The sequence below is a fragment of the Pipra filicauda genome, unplaced genomic scaffold (assembly GCF_003945595.2).
Source record: "Pipra filicauda isolate LSUMZ 115617 unplaced genomic scaffold, ASM394559v2 scaffold186_size1760508_pilon, whole genome shotgun sequence".
Taxonomy (NCBI): domain Eukaryota; kingdom Metazoa; phylum Chordata; class Aves; order Passeriformes; family Pipridae; genus Pipra; species Pipra filicauda.
The window spans coordinates 590,604-617,382 of NW_024104294.1; the positions used below are offsets into that span (position 1 = coordinate 590,604).

Consider the following 26,779-nt stretch of genomic DNA (forward strand, 5'->3'; position numbering starts at 1 on the left):
CTGTGTTTCCTCAGAACAAACCCCAAATCCATAAAAAAAAAAATTATGTTCTTACGGAGGAGGGTTTTTTAATTCCAGAGACTTCCAGCCACAGTAATTCATTGTCTGTGATATCACAGATGCCAAGCTTGGGAAGGCTACAAATTTCAAAAGAATAAATGAGGTCTTGCAGATGGAGCCAAGACATTCTCAAATAACGAACAGTCCTTCATAGGCCAAAATATGAAGAAAATATGCAAGAGATTAACTAAGTAATTTTTAGCTAAACATTAAGCAGCTCATCTGTGCCTTGTGACAGTTCAAACTTGTACATTAAGAACAATTTTAAGGACCTTTTTAAGGACCTCTTAGGTTTAATTGTATCAATTATGAGAATTCAACAGCATTGACAACTAAAAGGCATAATTTTAATCAATAAGATTAACTTTATTGGTGACTTCATCCAGAAATTTATGCTGTCTTCAAATTATCTTCCCCACCACAGAGAGGATATTTGAGTAAAGGAAGAGAACGCTGTGGTTTGATGAAGAATTAATCAAGAGCTTCAGTATCTTTTAACATATCTAATATCCAAAGATTCCATCCTCTTGAACTACCTTCAAGCACCAGACACGGCAGCGAGTAAATGCTTGCCATCCAATTTTATGATCATTAACCATATTAAATACCACCTTGAATGATTTTTATAGGGCTACCTGTAAGTTATACATTTTATTGTTAGAAAGGGTGTTTCAGGATACAAAAGGTAAAAACAAAATTCCTTCACACCCATATACAGTCTGTCCATAAGAAACAGCAAATGAAATGCAGAAAACATACACATTTCTTTAGTCTGATACATTTTACAAGGTGTCTGGCTCACCTGGTTCCCGATGGGTACAGCTGCCACTATTTCCCTTTCTTTTCACGTTCATACAAATTTGAGAAAGAGAAAATACAATGAATTAGAGAGCCAAACCTTCCTGTGATGGCTCACTGGAATAAAGTGGAACATAATTTCTATTCCTGCAGGCAATCCTGAGTACAGATGTTGAAGGCAAGTTGGCTCTAGCAACTGTAAAGGAGCTGGATTGCATCCCAGTGCTCACTCCTCCTGTCATATCCCCTGCAGTCAACATGTGCCTGCAATTCCCACACGATGCTTGCTCTGACATAACACACCTTTTGAGCAATCAGCAGCAGCCTCTATGTTTTCCCACTTGTAGCTGATCAGGGGACCACTCCTGGACCTTCAAATGTCAGCAGGCAGGGACCACAGCCCCTGTGCAGCAGCCTGCTCTGCACAGGGACAAGCCAGAACTCCTGACCCTGAGTATGAAAGCAAACGAGTTCGTGGGGAGGAAAGTTTCACAACTCTCCCCTGCTCTCTGGTCCCTTGAGGTGAGGAGACTACTATCTTTGAAAGCAACTGTGGCCATGCCAAAAGCCTGCTCACTGTTGCTGCCAATTTTAAACACAGTTAAAGAACACTTGACATAGAAAATGACAGGGAAGGAGAAGTCAAACCAAAGAAATGTCAAGAAGCAGACGACTGAGCCAGCTTATAAACTTGTAGAACACTGTCAGCTGAGAAAATTACAAGGGTGGAGGCAGATGAAAACTGCATCTATTACTAAATTACTGTCTCTTAGTTTGTTCCCAGAAGGACATGACATTGCCACACACTGGCAAAGTTGTATTATTTTCATCTTTCCATTGCCTCCCAGTTCTTTGATTCTGACCACTAAGAAGTTGCTACATGAGATATTTTCAACCCTAGTATTTTTTCCCTAATCCCTACCATTTATGATGTGAATAATGACATATGAACCAACAGAGACAAGTCTGCCTAACCTATTTTCTGGTCCCAATTAAGTGCAAGTGAAACAATAGTTAAAATAAGATCCACTTACACCCTTCATATAGTCAATATTCCCAGCATTTCTGTTCTGAGCAGACACCATCATAGCAGGGCTCAGCAATTGTAAGAAAATAAATCATATAGACTTGAACCAAGTCTTAAAGGTCCTTGATCTGGAGTTCTCACACAGCTCTTTTACCTACAACACCTTTTTGGGAACCTCCAACATAAACCAAAATCAGAATGATTTTAGAAGGTGAATCAAAAAGCAGCCTGCATACAGGGCCCAGATACTGGGTTTGCTTGTTTTCATAAAATAAAGGGTTCAGCTTTTCTGTTTTGCTATTTTAAATTCAAAATGATTCATAGCAGAAGCATGATGTTACACTCCAGAGGAGCATGTGTGTAAGCTCCTGGCAATCCATACCCAGTTCCCTATTCCGTTCTGCCCAGCCTGGAAAAAAGCTACTTACGAGAGCTCTAGATAGGACTGTGCTTCCCCATCCCAAGATTTTAAAACAACCAACCCTCCCCTTCCCACAAAAAATCAACCTAACCCAACAAAAAACCCAAAGCACCCCACAGTTTTTATTCCTATTACCCTCACCTCCACCTCATGGTCCCAATGTGTTTCTTAGCATATTGTAAGAAAGTTTTCTGAAAATGAACTTCAGAAAGTAACTTTCAATTGTTCAAGTCAGTGTTTTTGTTGCCATCCTTGGGCACTCTTAGCACTGACCTGTTAATATCCTCAGTATTACTGTAGCATTCAGTAGCTGCAGTCTGAGGTATTTAAGAGAGTTGCCATCGAAATTGTCACAACTCCATCTTAACAACTAGAGGCTGTAGAAGGGAAGCCAAGAAATTTCAGAAGAACGGGATTTTTGAAGGGCAAGCTGCTAAAAGCTAATGAATTGAAATGTAAGTTAACAGATTTTGCAGACACAAGGGAACATGACATAATGCAGTTGAGAAGCTGTTCCAGTTATGAAGGACAAATCGATAACAGTACTGAGATGACTTCTTAAATTAGGTGATGAGGTAAACTCACAACACACACTGAGTGAAGTAAGTTGTTTAAACCTTATGCTTTGCTTGCCAGCTTCTAGAGTGATATGTTTTTGAAGTGGGGAAGAGAACACAGCATTGACATTACAATTTCCACTTTCAAAGGCTCCAGCAATGTTACTTAATTAAATCTTGGAGCCCTGGGAATGCAGTTAACCTTGACTTTACCCAGATGACTGCTCAACCCTCATGTTCCCCCAGCAGGTTTGTACAGTTAAAAAGGATATCTTGTGGTTGTGTATCATAGTAAAGTTCCAGTTCAGAATGGTTTATAGTAAATATCTAGTTGCATATAGAGTGTGATTTGAGCTTATATATACATACTCGATATATATTTACACTACTCACCATGTGTATGTAGCTGACATAAACAGATTTTAGGTGAGTAATTGATGATCGCAGGCTCCACTAATGCTCAGTCAAATGGCACACTGAAATGGCAATAAACAGTATTTTAAACTCCTGTAAACTGCTTAGAATCTATATAAATAAACTCTTCAAACAAGGTGTAGCCCATTTCAGTCCTATCATGACTAGGTACTCTTTTTGTCAGACTTAGCTCTTGTAACAACAGTAGCCATCAGACACTTTTAATCTGGCACTAATGTAAATGGAGCCTAGAATATTTGCAAAAAATAATTCTAAACCATGCCACCTCTCACTGCAAGTTATTCTATCATTAGCATAATGGGCATTTTTCTACTTGTTTCCTTTTTTTTTTTTTAACTGGAAGAATCTTTTGCTTTCATTGTTATGGTCTAGATACAGGGGGCAGACTGGAATAAATCCTTCCAGGATGAGAGAGCTCAGGACCCGAAACAGAATGTGAACTTGTCTCTTCCTGATGAGAACTCACTTCTTTGTTAGCTGCCAGGGCATTGCCCTTTCCTGCTCACAGTGAGCGACCAGCCCCAAGTTCCCAGTGACCACAAGTCAAGAACTGGGAGGGTAACATTTCCCCTCCTACCGCCACGAAAGAGTCTCTTGAAACTGTATTTCAGAGCATTCTGTGTTTACTCCCAAGATTTCCTACAGGACTGTTTAAAATGAGAGCTCTGACTCCTCATTAATTGCTTGATTATGGATAGGGAGGCATTAAGACAGATAAAATTGTTTAGAGATACGAGTTTTATCACGAGCAGCGCTGGTCCTCCATATTCATTCCAGCATTTCTGTAGCTAGGGAGTACTATCTCATGACTCTCTTGAGATTCCAGGACCTGTCATCCTCCAGCCTTGCCCTAGTCCCCTTTCATTAACAAAACTTTACATGGCTTAAAGAAACAGGATGGAGTTAACCTACTGGAAAGCTGCTGTCTTCCCTGCCTTTCTCACTGCCTTTTGCTTAAAGAGTTTTCATTTGTTGCGTTTTTTTACTCAAAACTCCAGTGCCTTTAGCCCTACAAATAGCATTTTGGCTACCAGAAATCCTAAAAGGAGCTACAGGGGAGCCCCGAGCAGAATTCTTCAACTGTCTGAGCAATCCCCCAAAATAGTGGAGGATATGTGATACTTCTGATTATTTTGAACCTACTGGCAATATCCTGCAGTAGTGCTTAGATTTATTCAGCATCTGAGAAGGCAGAAAAGCCTCCCTAATCTGCACAGTGAAGAGATGCACTGTAAGCAACCGGCCTCCTTGTGGTATTTGGTGGACTGTTTCCAGCTGGCTGGACTATTTCACAGCATACTGCTCTGAGCTTTGTAGCACTTTACACTTACTCACAAATGCACAGCAGTCTTTAGAGCTATTTCTTGCATGACTTAGTCATTGCTGGATGGCCATCCATTAAAACCTCCACTGGGATATAAGCAGCAGACATCTGTCTGCACTGGAACTGAAGGTGTGACATGTAAGAGCACCCAATCTACTGCTGGTTAACTACTGTGCCTGCCAATAGTAGGAAAGCTACAGCCCAAAAACCCATGGTGCCAAACCCACTGAGGAGCTTTGGAATTAATCTGGTAGACAGATGTGTCACCAACATCAGTGGGTGAAAAGCTATGATGGGCAGATCTCTGCACACTGTGTTCTGGGAAATGGGCAGCCTCTGCGTGTGCTGAGGCAGCATTTGCCTTAAATTAAGGGAGAAAACTGGATCACATTAAAGATATGAGGCTTTCTTAAATGACAGCCTCTATGAGTTAACTATGGGTTAGCTAAATGCAGATGGCCAAAAATGTAGAGTTTATGTGAACAACACACACCACATAAGCCTCAAAAAAAGTCAAATCGGGAAGTCTTTTGAGAGAAAGCAACCTTTTTTTAGTATACTCTGACACATGCTGCTTGGGATTGGGTCAGCAACGTCCCAAGAATAGGAGTTCACTGTATTCTTGTACATTCGGTTCTTGTCCCAGCAAGTTTGGAGAGGTGTGAAAACAAAAACTGGCTGTGCTGAAACATAACCAGGCTTCTCTGATCGTCAAGGAAGTTCAGCTCAGGTTTCAACCAGCAGCTTTGTGGTTTGGCATGAAAGAGACTATTCTAGTTCCTAGCAGGATGTAAACACCCTGGGTGAGCATTAATCTTCTTTGGGAGACCTCTGACCACCTGCTCGAGCGTTCATCCTTGCTCCGAGCTCATTACAAGTGCCCTGGGATTTGATGAGGAGGAGTGGCAGTAAATACATGTTTTGTTCACTATTTAAGACAGCCTTGAATCTTTGCTACACACACCAGGAGAGAGGGCGAAAGGGAGCAGGTTTTCACAGCCTCACTGCTGAGGCTCTGCCTGAGAGCCTCACGCCATTTTACCTCAGGGTCTCCAAGCCTGCTGCACCCCGAGCTACATCACACAGCCCTCATGCCCCAACTGGAGCAAGACCTTGAAATTTGCTGGCAAATCCCCAGGTATCTCTGAAAAAGACGTGCCCTCACAGCTGCTGCCAGCACCGTGAGCGCCTTGTCCCAGTGCAGCACTGTGCCCCTCACAGGGCATTCCAGAACAATCCCGCTCTGTCTTCACAAGGTGTCCCTGCTCTGCCTTCCAGAGGGGCCCGGGGGTGAATTCGCTCTCTGATGATGCCCAGGGAATCACAGAATCAATTAGGTTGGAAAAGACCTCCAAGATCATCGAGTCCAGCCCATGACCGAACACCACCATGTCACTACACCGTGGCACTGAGTGCCACGTCCAGCCTTTCCTGAAACACCTCCAGGGCCGGTGCCTCTACCACCTTCCTGCACAGTCTATTCCAACGTCTAATCACCCTTTCCATGAAGAATTTCTTCCTTAGTGTCCAACCTAGACCTCCCCTGGTGCAGTTTAAGACTCTGTCCTCTTGTCCTGTCGCTGGTTGCCCGGGAGAAGAGATCAACCCCCACCTCACTACAACCTCTTTTCAGGCAGTTGTAGAGAGTGATAAGGTCGCCCCTGAGCCTCTTCTCCACGCTAAACACCCCCAGCTCCCTCAGCTACTCCTCATAGGACCTGTGCTCCAGACCCAGCTCTGTTCCTTTCTCTGAACCCACTCCAGCACCTCAATATCCTTCCTGAACTGATGGGCACACGCTGGCACATGTTCAGACACTGTCAACCAGCACTTCCAAGTCCTTTCCCACTGGGCCACTTTCCAGCCACTCATCCCCCAGCCTGTAGAACTGCAGGGGGTTGTTGTGGCCAAAGTACAGAACCCGGCACTTGGCCTGGTTGAACCCCGCAAAACTGGCCTCGGCCCATTGATCCAGCCTGTCCAGATCCCTCTGCAGAGCCTTCCTACCCTGCAGCAGATCGAAGAGCCGAGTCCTGTCCCTGCGACACTGTCTCTGCGCTGGGCAGGAGCTGCGTCCCCACAGCGCGGCGGGAGGTTGGAGGTTCTCCCTCGCGGCTGCGGCCGCCGCCGCCATGGAGGGCTGGGCCCTTCCCAGCCCCACCGGCCGGGCACAGCGCTGCCTGCTCCCCACAGCCCGCCCCGCTGCCCCGGGCCTGGGAGCTGCGCGGCGTGAGGCGGGGGGAGCTGCCGGGGAGGGCCTGAGGGGCGAGCGGGCACAGGTGCCACGCAGGGAAATCCCCAGGCCTGGGACGGCCCCCGGTGAGTTGGCTCGAGGAGGTGCTGGGAGCCCCGAGGATGTGGGGGCTGCCATGGAGGGGCATCCCGGGGGCAGGGTGGTGAGCGGTCAGGGGTGAGCCTTCAGTCGCTGTGATCAAACCACGCGGGTTCAAGGTGTGCGTTTCCTGCTGACCGGCGAATGGGTGCTGTGACAAAAGCTGGAATCTGAGGCGCGAAATAGTTGGAAATAGTTGAGGCCGTTTGTGGGAACTGTGTGATGGGGCTTGAAGCTGTTGTGTATCGGGTGAGTGCTCCGTGGGCTGGAGTCAGGCGAGGACCCCCAGGAACCCACACGCTGGAGATCAGAGCAGGGGTCTGCAGCCGCCGCGTGAGACCCCAGCAGCCACCCCTGCGCGGCCCCTCGGCCTGCTCTGCCCGTGCCCCGCTGCCTCAGCACCTGTAGCCAGCCAGAAGGTACCTCAGAGCCAGAAGGTACCTCAGAGCACCGTGGGTTGTTATCTGGCACACCCCTGGTGCATCACCCCCTGCGTGTTTCCTGGTGTTTTGCTTATTTCTGTAATCACAGCAACATGCCTTTCCTTGTTCCATTTGTATTAAGAAAGTTGGTTGGAGCACGGTGCTAATAATTCTGAAGTTGTGGGTCTGATCCCCATATGGGCCATTCACTTAAGAGTTGGACTCAGTGAGCCTTGTGGGTCCCTTCCAGCTCAGAATATTTGGTGATTAAGGTGCTCCTTCTTAATGTATTACCAGCTGAATCATGTCCCTTTCATTTTTGTTTCCATGCCTGTCATTACCTTCCTCATTGTTCAAGATGATGAGGGTTCTCAGCACCTTCTAAAGTCCCCTGATAGGAATGTGTGAGTTAGTACTTCCTTGCATTGGAGTGATTACTATTGCATTTCAGATTGTGCCAGCTTTCAGTCTATTCATGTTCCATCATGGAAAAATTGTTCTTCTTCCTTCCCCTTCTGCAATTTTCTACTTAAGAGCATTAATGCATGGATACAATTATGCTAACATTAGGCAAATTGTTGCTTTGAAAAGTCCTTGTAATTGAATGACAGATGCTTATGACTGAATCCGTTTAAAAACTCAATATAAGACTAAAGTTACTATTCAGGAACCTGCTTAGCATCCTGAGTACTCCTTGACTTTCAAGTGGAAATGGTGATTGGCACCACAGAGAGTTAGTTTGGAGTTCGCAGGTTAGAAAATATATTATAATGCTGCAGTAATTCAGGTGGCACTTGCCCTGTATGTCTGGATGTAAATTAATCTGCAACTATGGTAAAATACAGATGAACAATAATTTTATAGTAGTGTAACAGTTTTCTATTGATATTAGTATTTTATTATAGTATTTATAAAATGGGGAGCTATGTAGTTTTATTTAGAATGGCTACAGAAAAAATTGAGAAGTGTGTTTTTTCAACTTCAAAAATGATGCATCTTTATCTTGCTGAAGTTTTAAAGTATTTGTAAATATCATGTTACTTATATGTCTTCCCACAGTTAGAAAGACAAGGCAAATTTGCTGTGCATACCTACTTAGTTACTTCAAACTCCAGTCTGTGCTCTGTTATGCCAGATCTAACTCAATTTCTTTATTTCTTCAGCCAGTCAAGACTTTTGAAAGTGGGACACTTTCAGATGCACCTGAAAGTTAGTGCTTTCTTCAAGGAGTCAATCAGCTAATTTATAAGGCATGTGGAAAAAGGTAGTTAGATCAGGACAAATTCCTCATAGAGACCAGAACTTCCCTTCCTAAACGTGGCTGGCACTTCTCAAAGCAGTAAGTGCCTATGTTTAGAAACTAATCCACTTTCTAAATTACATACACTTGATAATCTACTAACTTCTCAATATTCTGATTCTCCCAGTGCTCATTGACTTATAAGCCGGGTTCTCCTACACAAGGAGAAGAATTAGAGAAGCAGCGAATTTTGCATCTATAAGCCTTTGATATAGGCTGGGGATTTAAAGAAAATAAATCATTCATAAACAGTAGGAGGGTTTTTTGCTGAACAATGAATTTGCAGTGCTGGAAAATAGTAAATTCACTAACGCCATACAAAATAATAAAGTGATGTTGATTAGAGACCAAACATAACATTGAATCCAAGTGACTTTAATATGTAATGTAGAATATGGTAACTAAAATATAATACATAAAGCATATGTACATCAGATATGACATATATGAAAAATAGTTAACAAAATATGTTAAATAGCATATAAATGCATGCATCTTAGTTACATAATAAACCATGTATGTACTGAAATTTTATTAATCTGCTACTCAGATTTTAAAGGTACTTGCTTCAGATTTCTTTCCTATTCTTGAACTTAACAAGTTTGCACAAAGCCTCTTTTTAGGTGTGTGTACACACTCATTATGCATATGTAGATATATATATATATTTATATGTACCATGCATGTACATTGTTCATCCAGGAGTTTTATCCTTTCATTAAGTAGAAGTCAGAATATGTAACACTGTTCTCTCTTAAATATCCCTCATTTTACCTGCAACTATATTGTGTGTCCTGTGCATTTGCTGTAAAGTGTAAACATGTAAAACATCCTGCCACCAAACGCACCAGCTTACTTAGGACAATGAAATATTGTGAGTGAAGCAAAGTATTATTCTAGGACTTGTAAGTTCACATCACTAACATTTGACTGGAATACCAGAATGCCATTTTAATGCTTTGCTTTTGGAAGGAACATTTACTTGACAGTTCATGTGGGTCTGATATTTCTCTCTGTACTTTTTTCAGACATTTTTACTAGTATGAGATTATTTCCACTCAATTTTTATAAAATGATGAATGCTTTCTCTATTCATAGCAGTAAGTGGGAGTTTGTTAAGGATACTCAGGTACTGGTCTTTGTGCTGGGAGTTCCAAAAATACCACTGAAACTCCAGTGGACTCTGCATTAAAAGAAGGAATATCAAGAATGGATGTCTTTAGGAGAATATAGTTTTTTTAAAAATAATTTTTCCAGAACATTTTTGTTCATTTTAGTGAACCATGAGATGAGGAAAAAAAATATTTTTTGACAAATGATGTTCCTCAGGAGTTGGATTTGGGACTGGTGCTGTTTAACAGCTCTGTCGGTGCCATGGACAGTGGGGCTGAGGGCACTGAGCTGCACGGTGTGGTTCCCATGCTTGAGGGAAGGGATGCCATCCGGAGGGACCTGACAGGCTCTGTGTGAATGCTGGGCCTGCACAAGAGGAGTAAAAGCCCGTCTTCCTTGTCTGTGCTCATTGCCTCTGGATTGTATCGTAGGGAGCCACTGTACATCCAGAGAGCCCAGCTTTAGAGGCAGTGAGCAGAGCAGCACAAGTCCTGTTCCAGTGGGAAGCTGTTGGCTCCTCCCGGTGTGAAGGGCAGAGACTACAAGAGAGGAGCTCTGAACACTTTTAGTGCAGGCAGCAGCAGGGACTGGGTAGCTCTAACACATGAGCAGGACTTACAGGGAGAAGAGCAGCAGCAGGAGAAAGAAGACACCAGTTTGGGAGATAAATAATGTTGGACAAATCATTTGTTACTCTGTGCCTGTAAGGCAGGAGAAATAATAGACTCCTTTGAAATAGTCTCCTTTACCATGTGGCAGCAAAGTCGCTTTTCTCTTTCTGTTGCCCTTCTTTTCCTCTGTGATGTTGTTTACTCAACCTGAACTCCAGGGAAGAGATGTGCGGGATGCCACAAGGATGGGAAATTCTGCCTCTGCTCCCTCAAGGCTCTGGGCTGGAATTTTAAGCCCAATGTTTATTATCATTTTATTAGCCCAAATCTAATACGTCATTTAGTGTTTCTGGAAAGAATGACTACATGAGGAACTGCTTGGCATTGCAGGCTTTTAAAGGTTAAATGGCAAATTCTGAGCAGTCTTCGGAGATGTAGTTTTGTACCATGGAAGCGGGTCTTAAATACCTATTATCTATATTTTCAGGAGATACTTGTGGTAAATTGACTGCATTCTGAAAGTTGATTTGTATTGGCAGTCCTGGGGTGTTGGAGAGAGAAGCTCTCCTCTCGTTAAGTGTAGAGTAATACTGAGAAAGTTCTCTATCTAGGGGATGTGATTTCATTTAAAAACACCAGTCTTGGAGCATCGTGCATTTTTAAATCCAAATTCTTCCAAATGCAGGCATCTCTTAAATACTGTAGTTATATATTCTTTACATTATAGATGATTGAAGGTAGAAATGATCTTGAGACATCAAAATTCAGGCATCTAATCTAATCTGTTTTTCCCTTGCTGCAGTCCCAGCCTCATAGGTTCTTCTACTTTTCCCCATGATAGCAAACCTCAGGGCAAAGATACTGCCTGTAAATCCTGTCTGAGGCAGGATACTGGATGAGGTTATTAAGATCTCTTTAAACATACCATGGCCACATGGGACCATTGGATCATCGGGTCCCGTTTACAAACCACAGTTGTTGGTTTTTTTCAGCTTATTCTCAGAGTAAGAGACAGCCAAGACCAGATTCAAACTGGGGCATGAAAACAACGACTGTTCTGTTAAACTGACTCCAAGGATGCCATAAAAATCTGAAAACTGAGTTAACAATGTATCTCGTCTAGTCCTTTGACACTGGTATTTAAATTAGAAGAAGACAACTTTGTGTAAGATTGAGTGCAGCCATTATCATGGATATAAACAACATGCTTTCATTTAAAACAGAATCAAAGAAGTTATCTTTTTGATGGTGATTTGCAGGTATAACTCATTATTCACAGTTTCTGCTATGATAAATACATGTCTTTGGACAATACAGGGCATACTGTATCTGCTTCCTGATATTTTTGTTTGTTTAAAAAATACCTATCCCCAGGCAGTAAATCTTGCCATACCAATATAATCTGCAGTCTAGAACCTTGTTGCTTTAAGATGGTTAAACAGTTGTCATAAAATATATAGAGCTTTTCTCTAAAATTAAAGAAAAATTAGTACAATGAAAAACAATTTTACCTCTTCATAACAGCTTCCCAAGTGAAAGCTCATTCTGCACATACCTGTGTTTTAAAAATATAGTGGTATTTTCAGTTGTGTGGCACAATGTGACAGAAATATGCTGTCTTTTGCTCTTAAACCTTGCCATGCCATGGCTTTTTACAAAATCCTACTGAAGTTGGTTGTCTTTTTTAAAAAAGAGTATTAGTTACCAGCCATCTGCAAGCATGGCTTCAGGGGTGTGCATGGTTGTCAGGAACTCCTAATTGTTTGTCAGTTAGACAGACTAGCATGATTTTCTGCTGCAACACCTCTGGTGAGATCTCTAGAGAGAAATCCTTGTTGATTCTGATCTCGGCAGAGCATCCTGGAACTGTGTCATGCTGTATTGTGTGTTGGGGGGACGTCCATATCTACAAATTAATTCTTCAGTGTTGTACCTGCAATATAAACAAAAGCATCTTATGTGTTCATCTATTTATTTCAGGTTTTTATTTAAAATACGTTGCTGAGTGAATGAGGGAAAATAACTAAAACTAGAAATAAAAACTGGCTGCCACCAGAATGCAACCAGGGTCAGATTAGCAATGACATAAGAATTTCCTGTTTTGTAGATTCAAAGTAAACAGTGTTTCAGTCAAAAAACACTGCAGTGCTTAGCATCAAAATCCATCTCTTCTTGGAGCTCCAGTAAATCTATTACCTTAATGCTCATTAAATACCTACTGCTGTAGCACATACTGAGAATACTCTCAGAGAGCAGTGAGTGCAAACGCTGTGAACATTTGCTGTCATGGCCTTGTGTTGTGGCACAAGAAATTAAAGGAGTGCCCCTCTCCTCAGCCAGATGCTCTCACTCTCATTTTGTCCTGTTCTCAAAGTTCAGCTCACAAGCCCCAATGTAGTTGCACTGCAGCCTTCTAAGCTGCATGCAGTGGCTCTTCATGGAAGAGAAAATGCGCCTTCTGTGCTGGTGAGGACAAACAAGTCTAGGGTACCTTGTTAACTTTGTCCCATATTCCATCTACCTGCAAGTGTCTTTTTAGCAGGAGTTTTGTCATTAAGCTTCTGAATTTCCATGAGATAAGTCAAGCAATCCTCAGAGCCCTCACCACTCCTAAAAATGTAGTTGTATTTTTTTCACAATTCTTTCCAGTGATGCAGCACAATGGTTTCCCAGACTTTTTGCAGAGGAACCTCACCTTCAGGAATTGAAGGTGGAGATCTGCAATCAGTTCTGTTTGGCTTTAGTATTCCCCTAGCAACTGCAGCTTTCCCATTGTCCCCCCTAGCCAGCCCAGACCTCCTACAATTCCCTTTCTTTGTTGCTGTCCTGTTCCCTTCCTGTGGCATCTCTGTCTCTGCTGCTGGCTCAGACAGCGATGTCACTAAAACATAGCAAATAGATTTGGACAGATCAATCTATTTCCCTCTGATGTCATTTATGTGTCCTCTTCTGTGCAAAGTCCTTTCCTAGAGCTCATCTAAGTGACTCACTTCATGGGTTGGAAGGCACTAATGTAAAGAAGTGCAGGATTAGATGTTGAGGGAAGTAGTAGAAGAAAGAATATGCCTACTTTTCCCCCAGACAGTTCTTGCTGAGGACCTGCCTTAGGTACTCTTAAAAAGTGTTATCAGATCAGCTGAGATGGACCTCTCTGGTGTATTGAGACTTACAGGTTCTTGTAGATGCAATTCAGAGTGTGGCTTTTGCTGCACTCTCGATTCCCTCGTGCCAGCTGGTAACCTCTGCCCATTGTGAGGAGCAGGCAACAGGGCTGTGACTGGGCAGGCAGAGGAGGGCGGCACACTGATGGATGGGACAGGGGATCCCCGGGAGGGGACTTGGTCACCAAAGCCACTTGGGTATCAGCAGGATCTCACTCTTACCCTGTTCTCAGTGAAAGCTCTGAAGAAAGGATGTGCAACAAGGCTTAGAAATTCAAGTGATAAAAGTCACTTGAAAGTGACTTTTAAGAAGTAAAAGATAAAACCAGAAAAATCTTCAAATGTGCTTATGGATGGCTTACTTAAGTAAAAAATTGTTAATGCCCTCTTACTATTTCTATTTACATTTCATGTAAGTGGAAATGTAAGTAGAAGACACCTCTGCACTCCTGCAATACTCGAGTGGTTTTTGTTACTCAGACACTGATGCTTTGGGTCTCCTATACACAACCAGCCTGTCAGTGTCCCTAGGCAGTAGCAGAAATGGCTCCCTAGTTTGTGCTCATGATCCAGCTGCTGGGAATATCTGCATTCCTGCCTGCTCCACCGACCCAGGCATGCTTCCCAATCAGGGAGGAGGCCTAATCCTCTGAGAATCCCAAACACAAATACTGCAGCAGTATTTGGCAGGTCAGCACAGGAATTTGTGATATTCATGAACTTGCTACAGTTTATTTTCCTTGATCTGGAGGTTTTTCCAGGGGTTAGAAGGGACCGATGGACCGGTTTGGACCTCCTGCACTGTGCAGTGCTGTCAGGAGCTGTGGATCGTGTCCCTTTCTGACGCTCCAGGGATTTTCCCCGCGGAGCCCAAGCCCAGCACTGCCGGGGGAGCGCTGACACCTCGCGGCCGAGCTCCAGCTCTGGGCCCTGGGTACGTCCCCTCTGTGGCTCTGCTGGAGCAGCCTCAGGCTTCGGGGTCCAAGCTGCAGAATTTTTACATAATAGATGTATTTTGTAGTTGGGCTTTGTAGCCAGGGTTGATGAGGCCAGGTCGCCTGCAGTGAGGAGTTTATCAAGTTGACTCCCAAGTTGTGTCGTGCCTAAGCTTTTTGCTAAGAAGCTCAGTTTCTTTGCTATGCCCAAGTCATTCAGGATGCTTGGCAAAAATGAGAGTTTTGGCACCTGAAAATCACCATGTAACCTGAATGTTGGCAGTTCCTGGAAAAAAAACAAAGAGGTTTAGAATGTGTCTGGAAAAAAATTATATGAAAAGCTGCTCAGTGTAAAGGTCTTATGGAATTGTTTGGATTGCTGTGCTTCTTTCTGTTGAATGTACACTGCAAGCTCCCAGTCTGTGCCGTCCTCAGAGAGGTGTTTCTGTCAGTTTTTTGAAGTAACATAGTTTGCAGTTCTCTAAGGCCCCATCTGCGGTGAAAAGTTACACCCAAGCCCTGTCACCCTGGAGAAATAAATGTTCTATCCAGTTTACAGTGAGGTAAGTAAAAGACTCAGGGTGGTGATGTGCTTATTCAAAACACTCCATGTCAGCATCAGAGTTGGCAACAGGACAGGGAAGTTTTTAATGTGTGTTTCCTGCTCTGGGCCCTGGAACTTGCTGTTTGACAGCCCAGAGGACAAGGACAGTGGCTCTGGTAGCAATTGTGAGAAATGTCCATGGTGCAGATCTAACCTGATGATCTGAATTGCCGTGAACCCTAAACTGTGCCTGTAACCAAAATCTGAAAACACCTGTGAGCACGTCGGCCCTCCCAAGGGTCCAGAAAGGATGTAGACAGTGCGGCGTTCCAGTATTCACGCATCCTGTTCACAGCTGTGTCACCAGGCACGGGCTGCCGTGTCCCCGGCCTGGCCTCAGGCAGTGCGGGGAAGTTCTTCAGCGCTGTATTCCTTGCGCCGGTGGCTCGTTCCCGCAGCAGCCTGTGCTGGAGCCGGCGAGCAGGAGGCGGCGCAGCCGAGCAGCAGGAGGGCGGCGGGCTGAGAGGGGGGTCTGGGAGCGGGATTTTGGGGTCCTCACGGTGTGCCCGGCACTGCCAGAGGGCTCTGCAGCCTGTCATTCCTGAAGCCGTAATCCTTGCTAAGTCCAGTTCCTTTGTAGAATATCTGACATTTTAGAATTTCCTAGGCAGCAGCTCAGTCATTTCATCTGCAGATTTCCTGGAATTTATAGTGGCATTATTTAATTACTCAGTTCCTGAGCAGCTCCCCTTTTGCAATGCAGTTTTCATGATATCTCAGCTCTACCTGCAAATTAAAACTGTGGAATAGACTCAGTGATGTCCCAGTTCTCAGTTCCTTCCTCCTACAATCAGGTCTGATGATTTTTCTTTTTTTTTTTTTTTGTGGTGTAACTTTTTCTTTTATCAGTTGAATTGCTAACCCTTGTTGTAAACGCTTGAATTTTTCAGTTATTTTTCATCATACCTAAAGAACATATTTCAATCTTTTGTTGGCTGCAGCAGAACACTGGCCCTTTAAGGCCAGAGGGGATGTTTTGCAAGGCTCATGTGCCTAAGGAAATCTATTAAAAAAATATTTGATGTAGCTTTTGCTAGAGAGAAGAGTGTCTGGGGAGTTATTAATGTCAGGAGCAAGTTAGAATGTAGGGCCACTGTCCCCTTAAGGGCCTGCGATGAAGGATCCTGCATTATAAGGTTTCTCCTTCTTTCATCTGGGACAAAGATATGCCTGTTATCTCAGCCTCAGAATTGAGAGTGATTAGATGAGTGAAGCTGACCATGTATCTGATGGAAGATTGGCCTAATATGGACTCTCCAAGCTAAGAGAAAACCCCTCTGATTGCAGTTGAAAGGGAACAGCAGGAGGAGATTCCAAGTCAAGGAAGTCTGGTATGGAAGCTTATTAACACTATCAGTTAAGAGATCAATAGACCTCTATACCTGCCCCCCCAAGCCCCTAAAAAAACAACAAAAAAAGAAAGCTGATTAGCTTAATTTAAGTAGACACTGGAAATGGGAAATTGAGACAAGCTTTTTGCAGGAGCTGTTTCTACCATGAGGGAATGCCCTGAAGCATTCTTTGTCTAGCCTGGCAATTGAACTGCTTATAATAACCTTGATACCAAGGTTATTTATTAGCTCTGCTATCACACAGAGCTAATTGCTCCAGCTGCTGTGTAGGTTGGAAGTTAGCTGGGAATTTTCTGAAGGAATGATTTTCAAATGGAGAATACACTACTTTTCAAAAGTTTAAATATTACTTGTGAAAATTCAGTTTTATTGAAACAATAAAAAAAATGCTTCCAGAAAAATAAGAAAACCACCTCACTACCTAGAGTATTGGACAGTAGAACTGAATTGATCATAAGCAGCAAGCACAGAACGGGCAGATAATCCACCTCAGTGGTCTGGGATATTCAGAAACTCCCTTTCCCTGACAAACCTTAGTTTTAAAAAACTGTAATCGTGAATTGGCCTGATTTTTTAAAAACTGGAGGGTTTTCATTTCCCAGTCACCTCTGTTTCAGGGCATGTATCGTTTCAGAACAGAGCCTTGAGCACACTAACAAAAATAAGTACCGTGATTTCTATTCAGAAACACATTTTGTAGGAAATTCCAATACTACTGGCGATAGTGGGTTGGATTTCAGCCCTGCTGAAGGCTGACCACCCATATGCACTGCAGCTGTGCTGGTGCCCTGTGAGTTCAGAGGATCTCTGTGCAGGGGCCAAAGGACCTCGATGCTGTAATATTACATCTCTGAACACTGTACAGTTTTCCTTGCTTGTAGACCTCAAATTCTCATTCAGAATGAGCTTTAGACAGGGAAGAAATCCAGCACATATTCTCTGTCCTTCTCCAGCCTTTATATGCCACTCTAGAGATCTTAAGAAACCAAAGCAGTGTTTTCTAGGTAGAATAGAGGTTCCTCCATAGCTCAAAGGCCAGGACTGTACTACTGATTTTGTGATGAGGCAATTATGCACAGATCAGCACCTGGGGTGTAACCTGAAGTCACTTGTGCATAAAAAACATCTTGTCATTCACAGGTAATCGAGAAGTTATACTGTAAAAATCTTTTTTTGCTGTTGTAAGCTGCATCTGCCTTGGAATGCTGTGCCAGCATGGTATATGCATAATATTATAATACATAATACCTGTGCTGACAGGGCATTCTGAGTGCAGACATCACCTAACTTGTCAGTCCCTCCTTTCCCCAAACTACACAATAGAAAAGGCACAGAAAGAAAATAAAGGCAGAGCCTCTTTAACTGCTTCTTGCTGGAGAAACAGTAATTTAGGAGTAACATGGTCCCTGGTTGTTCTGCACTTCTGAACAAACTGTTCAGAGCAGTTTGTATCTGACACCATAACTCCATGACAAACTTCAAAGGTCAGGCAGCCACTCTTCCCCGCCTTTCTTAACTGCATCATGTGCAGTGCTTTTTCCCTCCTTTGTGACTGCATTCTTTCTGTGAATCTTTTCATGTCTGCAGACCCATTCTAAAAAATTTCATAGCAGAAAATGATTTAGATTAAATATTTTGTGAGTATGTGAGCAAATGGAATTATCACAATGTGATAAAATAACTGATAACATTATATAGAAATTTCTCTTTTTTTTTTTCATCACAAGTGACTTGAGTAACATCCTTCTGGAATGCTGTCTCTGAGAGAAATAGTGTCTGAGCTCTGTAGTGCTTTCATAAATACCTGCAAGTTAAAAAAGTCCCTGCAAGTTAAAAAATCATCACATGCTTAGTGCACTTGATTATGGGGGCAGGGGCAGGCTGTCAGAATTTGTCTGTGATCCCTGATTCCAAACAAACTTTGCAGTTTTGCTGTCTGCAGCTTGTTCCCATCCTCATTGTTTGCTTCACAGCTCATGTTCAACCTCTCAGTCAAGGTCACCGTCAGTCTGAAAATCAATTTTCCATGCCTCCATTACGCCTTCCCCAACCTTATTTCTTTTCTTATCTCTCTCTCTGAAAGAGCTGCCTGCACAGCTATGGCTGACGCAGAAGTTCACATGTACAATATCTTAGCCAAATAGGAAGCCTATAATAAAATAGTCTGTAAATAATCTCTTCCCCAGTTATCGTGAGCCTTTCAGATTATTTATATTGGGCAGTCATTTAAATCTTGTCAGTGCTCCATTGTGCTGCTGTTGATTGAAATGGTAATGAATGCGATACAGTCTCTCAAATTGTTCAGTTTTTAAAAAATGCATCATTTCCAGGCAGTTAGCAGAGTTACAATTGCATCTGGCTCATTGATTGCCATGTACAAACTGGCTGTGTCTGCAGGGCACAGTCAGTCTGGATTGCAGTGAATCCTGTGTCATCTTTGTGTTGCACATCTGTGGTATATTTGCTGACTTGCTGAAGTTAAGGTCAGCAAACAAGCCCCCAGCAACCAACAGTAAGCAGCAAACTGGTCGGAAGTATGTTTGCAATTAATTTTCCTGAGCCAACTCCTTTTCTTTTGCTGGGTGCAGCTCACTATCCTGCAAGTCACTGCACTGCCTTTGACTCAAAATTCTCTCTCTGTTCTCACATCCAGACTGTGTCTGCATCTGGTTTATTCTGTGCCTGAAATCCTTTTATCCATCTATCTAAGGCTGTAATTTATGTCATGTTTGTATTAGTTTTAAAATTTCTAATCAAAATTTCCCTTGCCTCTGGCCTTAAACAGCACAGTCTTGCCTGTTCATATCCACTCAGTGTTGTAATTTAAAAATAGTATTTTTCTGTCTATTTGAAGCCAAACACTTGTTGCTTTTTGTATTTCCCCTCATCTATCTTACTCCATAACATCCATCATTTGGTGGTTGACCCCCCCTTCCAAGGCTTCTGAAGGCCAATCTCTATCCTGTGAGTTGTATCCTAGCCTACCTAAATACTGATTCGTGTTTATGATTAGTCAACAATAGGAGTCTGCACTGTCTTCTTGTTATGCTTCCACAGAAGAAATTTAATGTTTTGTTCTATGGAGCTTCTTGTGTGTGGAAGTCCACCCCTAAAAGTATGAAAACACTAGATGGCACTTCTCACTACCAAAGGAGACTGGTACTCTCCTTTTCCTTGTCCTTTTCCATCTGTCTGTATCCATCTATGGGTGTTTGCTTTCCAGTGTCATCCCTAGACATCATTTCCAGCCCTTAGGAGTACAGACCCAAAAGGTGGCCTTTGTTTATACAGCACTTAATGTAGGGAGTGAAGGAGGGTAAATGGGAAGGAAATCAGACATCCAGGCCTGGAATATGTGGTCATGGCAGCAACAGAAATGGTTACATGATCTTTATTTTTTGCTCTTGCAAAGCTGAAATTGAAATTGGCTTTTGCCTGAATATTTTTGTGATCACTGACCTTTGTGCTAGAGCTTACAAAATCCTGTTCATTTTTACCTCCTTAGTGTATTTATAAGGCCAATTGTTGTGATACTGTTTTGGTAGTAAGTAACCAATACATAGATCTATATAAGTTTTCTAAGCTTCACTGGAATGCAAATCTACATGAAGCAGTGATGTGACACACAGAGGAACAAGCTTAATTTTCCCTCTGGAACAATTCCAGATGTAAAATGGATGCTTCCACTCTCAGGTCCAGATTAATATCACTTCCTCTTACTGAAGAAGGCCTGACAGCAATAAATAGAGCTGGAGAGAAATTGCGAAGTGTTACATACAAATTGATTGGCTTCATTTTGAGCCATGATGAAATAAGGCAAATCCTTCACTTTTCCTGTCTTAAAAAGTGCTGGGTCATGTAGAGTTTAAAGAGGTAAAAATAAAATGGGACCATTTCCAGTGCAGAACCTCAGCTAATTTGTCAGCCCTTCAGCAGAGCAGATTGACTGGGGCAGCTTCTCATGCTGGGGCAGGAGTGTTTTATTCCAGGAATACGTGGGCAGGATCTCATCTCTGTACCAGAACCGCTCTGTGTGACAGAATGGGAAGGCATGCAAAGACACCAGCAGCTCCTTGGTGGCATGTTCACCTGCACCACTTCATGGGAGGGGTCTGAAAGTTCATCAGTCTCTCTGATGTCAACTCAGAGGAGTTTTCTGTGCCACCCTTAACAGGAGATGGTGCCTGTCTGAGCTCAGAGGTTGTGGAGCCCTCCTGAAGAGACTACTTGACATGCTAATCTTTCCTGAAGAAGACAACTGTACTATTAGAGAAAATTACACTCTCAGAGGGGGTTATTAGCAGACAAAAAAAGCCTCGATAACTAAGCTCTTTTTCTTGCAAGTGCTCAGCTCGCACTTTGCAAGATAGACAAGGAAGCCATTCATACCTCTGGGGCTCTAAAAACTGTTGAGGTGTTTAAAGAGCAATTCTCTAAAAATGCATCACTGGAAGTAGAGCTACAGAGGCCAGGTATACTCGTTAGATGCTGAGGTCTGGTCCAAGCAGTCCAGGTTTGAAGTTTAGTGACAGGTATCCCAATTGCAGTCCCATCCAAACCAGTAAAAATGTGGCTGTGAGGGAAGCACTGCTGCAATCAGATCCTTGACCTGTGCCTATGGTTCTCTGGAGAGAGCACCTGTCCCAGCATGTGGGTTTGGATCCAGGTAGGCTAATGAACTGTGACCAAGCTGGCTGAAGTTTGTCCAGTGCTTCACTGGGGCTGCCAAGAGTTCCAGGTTCTTTTCGAGCCAGGGCTGTCAGGGCAGCCTTGGCAGTTCGACTTTATCTTTTTGATCTTCAGCAAAGTCAGGCACAGAGAACCCAACTGTGCAGTTTTCCTTTACAGTCCTGCCAGTTGAATTTGTTCGTTGGCAATAGGAAAATTTTCTTTAGTTGACCTTCCCACACCTGGAAACTGTTTCTCACCACAATTCACATCTTTGACCTCCTAACAAAGACCCGAAGCATTAAAAATGCATGAGGCCCTGGTAAGGGGGGCAGCTCAGTGGCTGCATTAGCACCAAGGCTGAATTATTGATAGAAAGGGTGATTTTTACTTTCCTTTTAGCTATTGAATAATAGATTAAAAGCTGCACAGATTATTTTCATTACTCACGTAAATTACTTGTTCAGTTAAGAAGAGTGAGGAGAACGAATGAAAAGCACCCAGGAGTGGCAAATACATTAGACATAAAATTTTTATGTTCTAGAGTATTTATTAATTTTAGATGCACTTTTGAATAAATGTTTTGATTTAACAGAAGTAATAAGGAATATTTTATATCACTTAGGAGATTGGGATAGACTTTATTCTCTCTGACTGCAACTATGATACATTTATCAATACAGAACAACTACTGTGTTCTGTATTAGCTGGTGCCCTTGCTAACCCAAAAGAGAGATGTTTAACAGTTGAAATTACCAGACAGAATATCTGATCTTTTCAATTATTATATTGTGGAATCCCTCAGCCTTCCTGTGTGTGGTATGCCACCCTGAGATATCCCCATATGTGTAGTCCTAGAGAAATAATATCTCTCTTTGATTTTGCTTTTTCCATTTAGTTTGGCTGCAGTAAAAATAATGCCTATTAAATCTTTTCAGTGACCAATAATCTTTTTGGTTTTTTACACTGCCTTTGGCTCCCAGATCTCCTGGCTGGTTATGACTGTGCCCAGCAAGGATCCTGCTGCACATTTCTGTTAGTCAATCAAGAGCCTTCTTACGGAAGGTATTGGATGTCACGGTTGCCCTCAATTTTGAATAGGCAGTTGCTTCTGCATTTCCACTTGTGCTACTCTCCTGCAGGGCTGGATGATGATGACTTTGAACTGGACAGCTCCTCTTCTATCAGCTTTGAAATTTTCTCAGCAGAGACTCAGCAAGTATCTGGTAGGCTGACTGGGCAGCTTTCCACTTATATCCCTGTGGCAATAACTTGAAAAAGAGGAAGAAAGAGCAAATTTCCTTTAACTGAAATAATTAAAAATAATTTGTTACAGCCTCTAAGGAAAAGTGGGACTTCCAAAATAGTGCATTTCCATTCTTCTATTGGTATTTTCTTAGCAAAAGAACCAAAAGTGACACAGCTATCAGTATTGCTTCATAGAAGTACCACAAAACGTTATGGTTTAGTCATGTTGGGTATTGATTTAGAACCCACTCAAATCTCTGGAAGAATCTCCCTGGATTTGTGACAATGTCTGTTGATGGGAGGCATGCCATTTAATACAACAATTCAGGGGTAGATTTCTGCACGATTGTGCCTTTCAGCAGCCACACAAGCTTGTTCCCTTACACACCCCTAGCTGATAGAGAACAAATAATATCAATGCACTTCTCAGCACAACCTTCCTGGACAGCCTCAACTCTCCAGCCTCAGTCCCCATGCGTTTTCAGGTCACAAGTTCTCAACAGGGGTGGGAGGATTTGCTAAATGTTGTGGTGCTGAAGACTGTGTGGTAAGAAGAGAAAGGAGGCAGCATGAGTTCACTGTGAGTAGGCTGCTGAGTGACTATCCAAGGGTAAAACAGAAATATGTACCACTGACCTACTTAGTGTTGAAAGTCTCCATATTCCATTATTGATGAACTGATCCGCTTAATGCCCTCCTTGTTGCCTGCAGTTAGCTCAATAGCAGGATGATTTCAACTATTCCTCATTTCTTTTCTTCATATAATTAGAATTTCCCTGTTTTACATCCAGATAGCCTGACCCAATGGAATATGTACAGCTGAAATATATAGGCTGAGTCAGAATTTTGGGTCTGCTTTTAAAACCTAAATTTAGACACACAAGACCGTGAATTTTAATCTGCATGGTGTGATAAGGTCTATAAGGAAAAGCACTGATGATGATAAAATCTTGTGCTTTCAGCTTGCAGTTTAGAATTGATCCATTTTAGTAGTGTGTTTTAAAAGGACAGTTTCTACAGGATTCTAAAATATCAGCATTGTATTTTTGCTTTTTTTATACTGTTAGTCAAACTCCAGCAATAAATCAGGCTTTTCTTTGTTAAAGAAACTCAGTTGCTTCTGACAAGCTACAGTGGCAAATGGTGATCCAAATAAAACAAAGAATTTATTCTAAGAATGTTATATTTTTAGTGTATTTTAAAAAGATCTATTTTAAAAACTTGCTTTTAGGTTCAGTATATGTCATACAGATAACTAGAGAGTTGAATATAAATTACATCTTAACTAGTATGAGTGACTCTGTTCACTTTGCTGAAGGAGGTGATTTTAATTTTGGAAGATAACTTCTTTTTTTTAACAGTGAGGGCTGTGAATGTGGTAAATGTCATGCTGTCAGCCATGCGTGGGGTGGGGAGGAAGGAGAAAGAAGTCTTCCTGTGCTATGTTTAGCAATGCTCACGACATAAAAACAGCAACTGGGCTGGGCTGTAGTAAGTTCTGTAAGTTTTATGACCCTCTTATTTAGAACTGATTGTATGGCTACATTGGTTTGACTTAACAGCAGTCTCTTGGAAAAAAAAAGGAAGGAAAAGTTGTGAGTCAGTCTAGGACATGCCCTGGTAAACACCTCGGGGCAGGCAAAGGGCAAATGCCCAAATTACTTCCTTTGGGCTTTGTAACTTCTTGGTTCCTGCCAGATTAAATCTCTGGCATTGCCAGTGATGGGGTACAACAGATCACAAGGGCTGTGGACTGTGGGGCAGATTTTGTGCTGAGGGATGACCTCATTTCCCTTCGTCTTGAAGGGACTACAAGACTACAGACTCCTGGAGCCCTGAGTGCTACACAACTTAAGGCATCCTTGGATGTTAAGTTAGTTATTCTGCAAACCCTTCTGTGGTTTCACATACTTCTTTTGAGACACTGTGAGTTTTTTCTAATGCTCAATGTTAAACACACCACTTCTGTGTGAAGTTTAGCAGGTCTTTTTGTTAACAGTTATTACCAGGAGTCTGGTGTTGTGAGCCATAGATCTTGTATCTGGGCAGATCAGCTTGGATAAGGATGGAAAACGTGCAAGGTACTACAAGTGTAGCTGAGTTTTCTGCAGTAACACTTGAGCTGCGCTGAATGGAGAAGACAGTATTTCCGTGTCATCTTTGCATTCCTTTTTTCCAGTCATTGTTGTAGGATGCTCTATGCTGTTGTATTTCCAACCCTATAGAGTTGCTCTTCCAGCTGGAAATTGGCCAGTATGAATGTGACCCAGCAATTTGACAGTTTTTTATAATAGTGTTGAATGCTTTTTCTTAACCATCCAAGTATTCCCTTTCCATGCAGTCAGACTTTGGAAAGGGAATTCACTGGATTTATGGTGCTTAGTCAATCCTAAGAATCTGTCCTGTGATTTAGCATCATCTTGACTGCCTGTTAAGTTTGCTTAACTTAACTCAGCACTTTGTCAGAAAATGTTGAATCACTGACCTGTTTACTTCTCATAACCCAGCAAAGGCTCTTTTGTAGCCCTTCCCCCCATGTCCAAAAATTAGGACACATTCTATTGTAAACTTGCATGTCCATTAAATGATGTGAACATAGAATGGGTCGGAGTATCTGGGAAAATAAGTCCAAGGGTGCCCAACTGCAACACAGTTAGCTGAACATGGCATTCTTCTTGCTCCTGACCTTCTGGGGAGGGGAACTCTACCTGATAAAGGCGGGGGACTTACACAGTTAAAATTTGTGTTTTGTAAGCATTTGTATTCTTGCAGATGCATCAGTTAAAAGGCCCCTACATTGTAAAAGCATCTCCACACAGCATGGGAACATCCTGTTTTATTTAAAAGATGCAAAGTGGCTACTTAGGCATCATAACTGAATAATGTGTTGCATTTCATGTTTCCATTTGCATCCTCTTCAGAAAGTCACTTAAAAGGTTGGAAGGACACAGTGAGCAGAATTAAGTTTTCTGTATTTTATGGCTCAAATGTCTAACGAAAACTTGGAGAAGAAAGACTAGAAAGTGATTTCAATGACACTTCAGTTCCAATGGTACATAGCTTGCTGCTATGCCTTGGTGTGTCAGCAAAAGTGTGGCTGATAAAGCCAGGGCTGGGCACTGGTGAGGCTCCTCAAATCCTGTGTTCGGTTTTGAGCTCCTCACAACACAAAAGGCATTCCCTGGAGTGTGTCCAGGGAAGGGCAATGGAGCTGGGGAAGGGGCTGGAGCACAAGTCTGATGAGGAGCAGCTGAGGGAGCTGGGAGTGTTAAGGTTGGAGGAAAGAAGGCTCAGGGGGGATGTTCTCGCTCTCTGCAACTGCCTGACAGCAATCTATTTCTGTCTATCATAACTGATCATAACTCTCTTTCTCCTCCTGTCTCTTTTATGAGGAGAGAATTACTCAGAAGTACTCTTGAATTATGGAAGGCCTAAGTTCAGCCTTGTGAATTACTATGAAGAAATTCCAGAATCTTGTCATTTCTGTTAAAATTTTTTTCCCTACAAATTGAGTCTAAGCCTTCATTCTTTGCTGTTCTTTGAATGAACCTCATTGATACCATGGATGAGGTGAGCAGAGGTTTTCCAAATTTGGGATTTTGATAAAAAGGCAAAGATTTTGTGAGTGTTTTCAGCTAGCTCCCAAGGCATAAAACACACAAGATTTCCAGAAATCACTGTACTTCATACTCTTAGGTATTTATGTTCATGGAAATGCAGTTAATGCCAAGTTATAAATTGATTCAAGGTTTCCAGTTTGGAAGGTATTTGACAGTGGTGTGCAAACCAGAGATCAGTCCCACAGGTGGCCCCTTCCCATCTTCAGAGACTGTATTTGAAGAAAAGCCTGACTTTTAAGGAAAATCAGACCCATTGCTAGCCAGCATTGATTGATTTGTGCTTGTCCCTAACACTGGGACGGTTCAGTAGAAGAGAGTTTAGCCTATTACCAGGAGCAACTTTAAATGTGGAAACCTGCAAGAAGAGGGATCAAACAGTGGTCACAGGAAAGTAGAACTGAGTTTTCTGAAAGAAGCAGAAGTAGCACCGCTGCCCAATAAATAACCTAAGGGAGAAATCTCTAATCTTCAGTTAAACTTGGGTAAATGACTAGTTCTGCCAACTAGTTGGAAGGGAAATGTGAAAGCATAGCTGAAATATTGGCAAATTGTTCCAATAATGAGTTAAAGTTACAGAAATGAACTTTTCTGATGTTTTTGGATGAAAACACGTTTTTATTCTCACTGAGATGGATTTTTAAGGTATGCCTCAAAACCACAAAGAAGTATTCTGTGTGTCAATTAATAACTTAGTAGATTTTTCAATTGATTATGCTGCTTTGGGTATTTATGTTACTATAGATTTATGTCAAAGGAACTAAGTGACTAGTTCCTGTAGAAGGTCAGGAATC

General features: G+C 42.4%; 1 protein-coding gene across 3 annotated transcripts in view; it reads right to left on the reverse strand.

Annotated features, from left to right (window-relative positions):
- Positions 1-9,030: 9,030 nt before the first annotated feature.
- The window catches only part of AMER3 (APC membrane recruitment protein 3), a 39,670-nt gene continuing 21,921 nt past the window's right edge, over positions 9,031-26,779 (reverse strand). Inside the window, exon 3 of one of the 3 annotated variants that reach the window (XM_039380136.1) lies at positions 9,031-12,335. The gene's annotated coding sequence lies outside the window, so the exon portion shown is untranslated. Of the gene's footprint in view, positions 12,336-12,356; positions 15,740-26,779 lie in introns of those variants that run through there. The other 2 variants (XM_039380135.1, XM_039380138.1) reach the window with 2 other exon arrangements.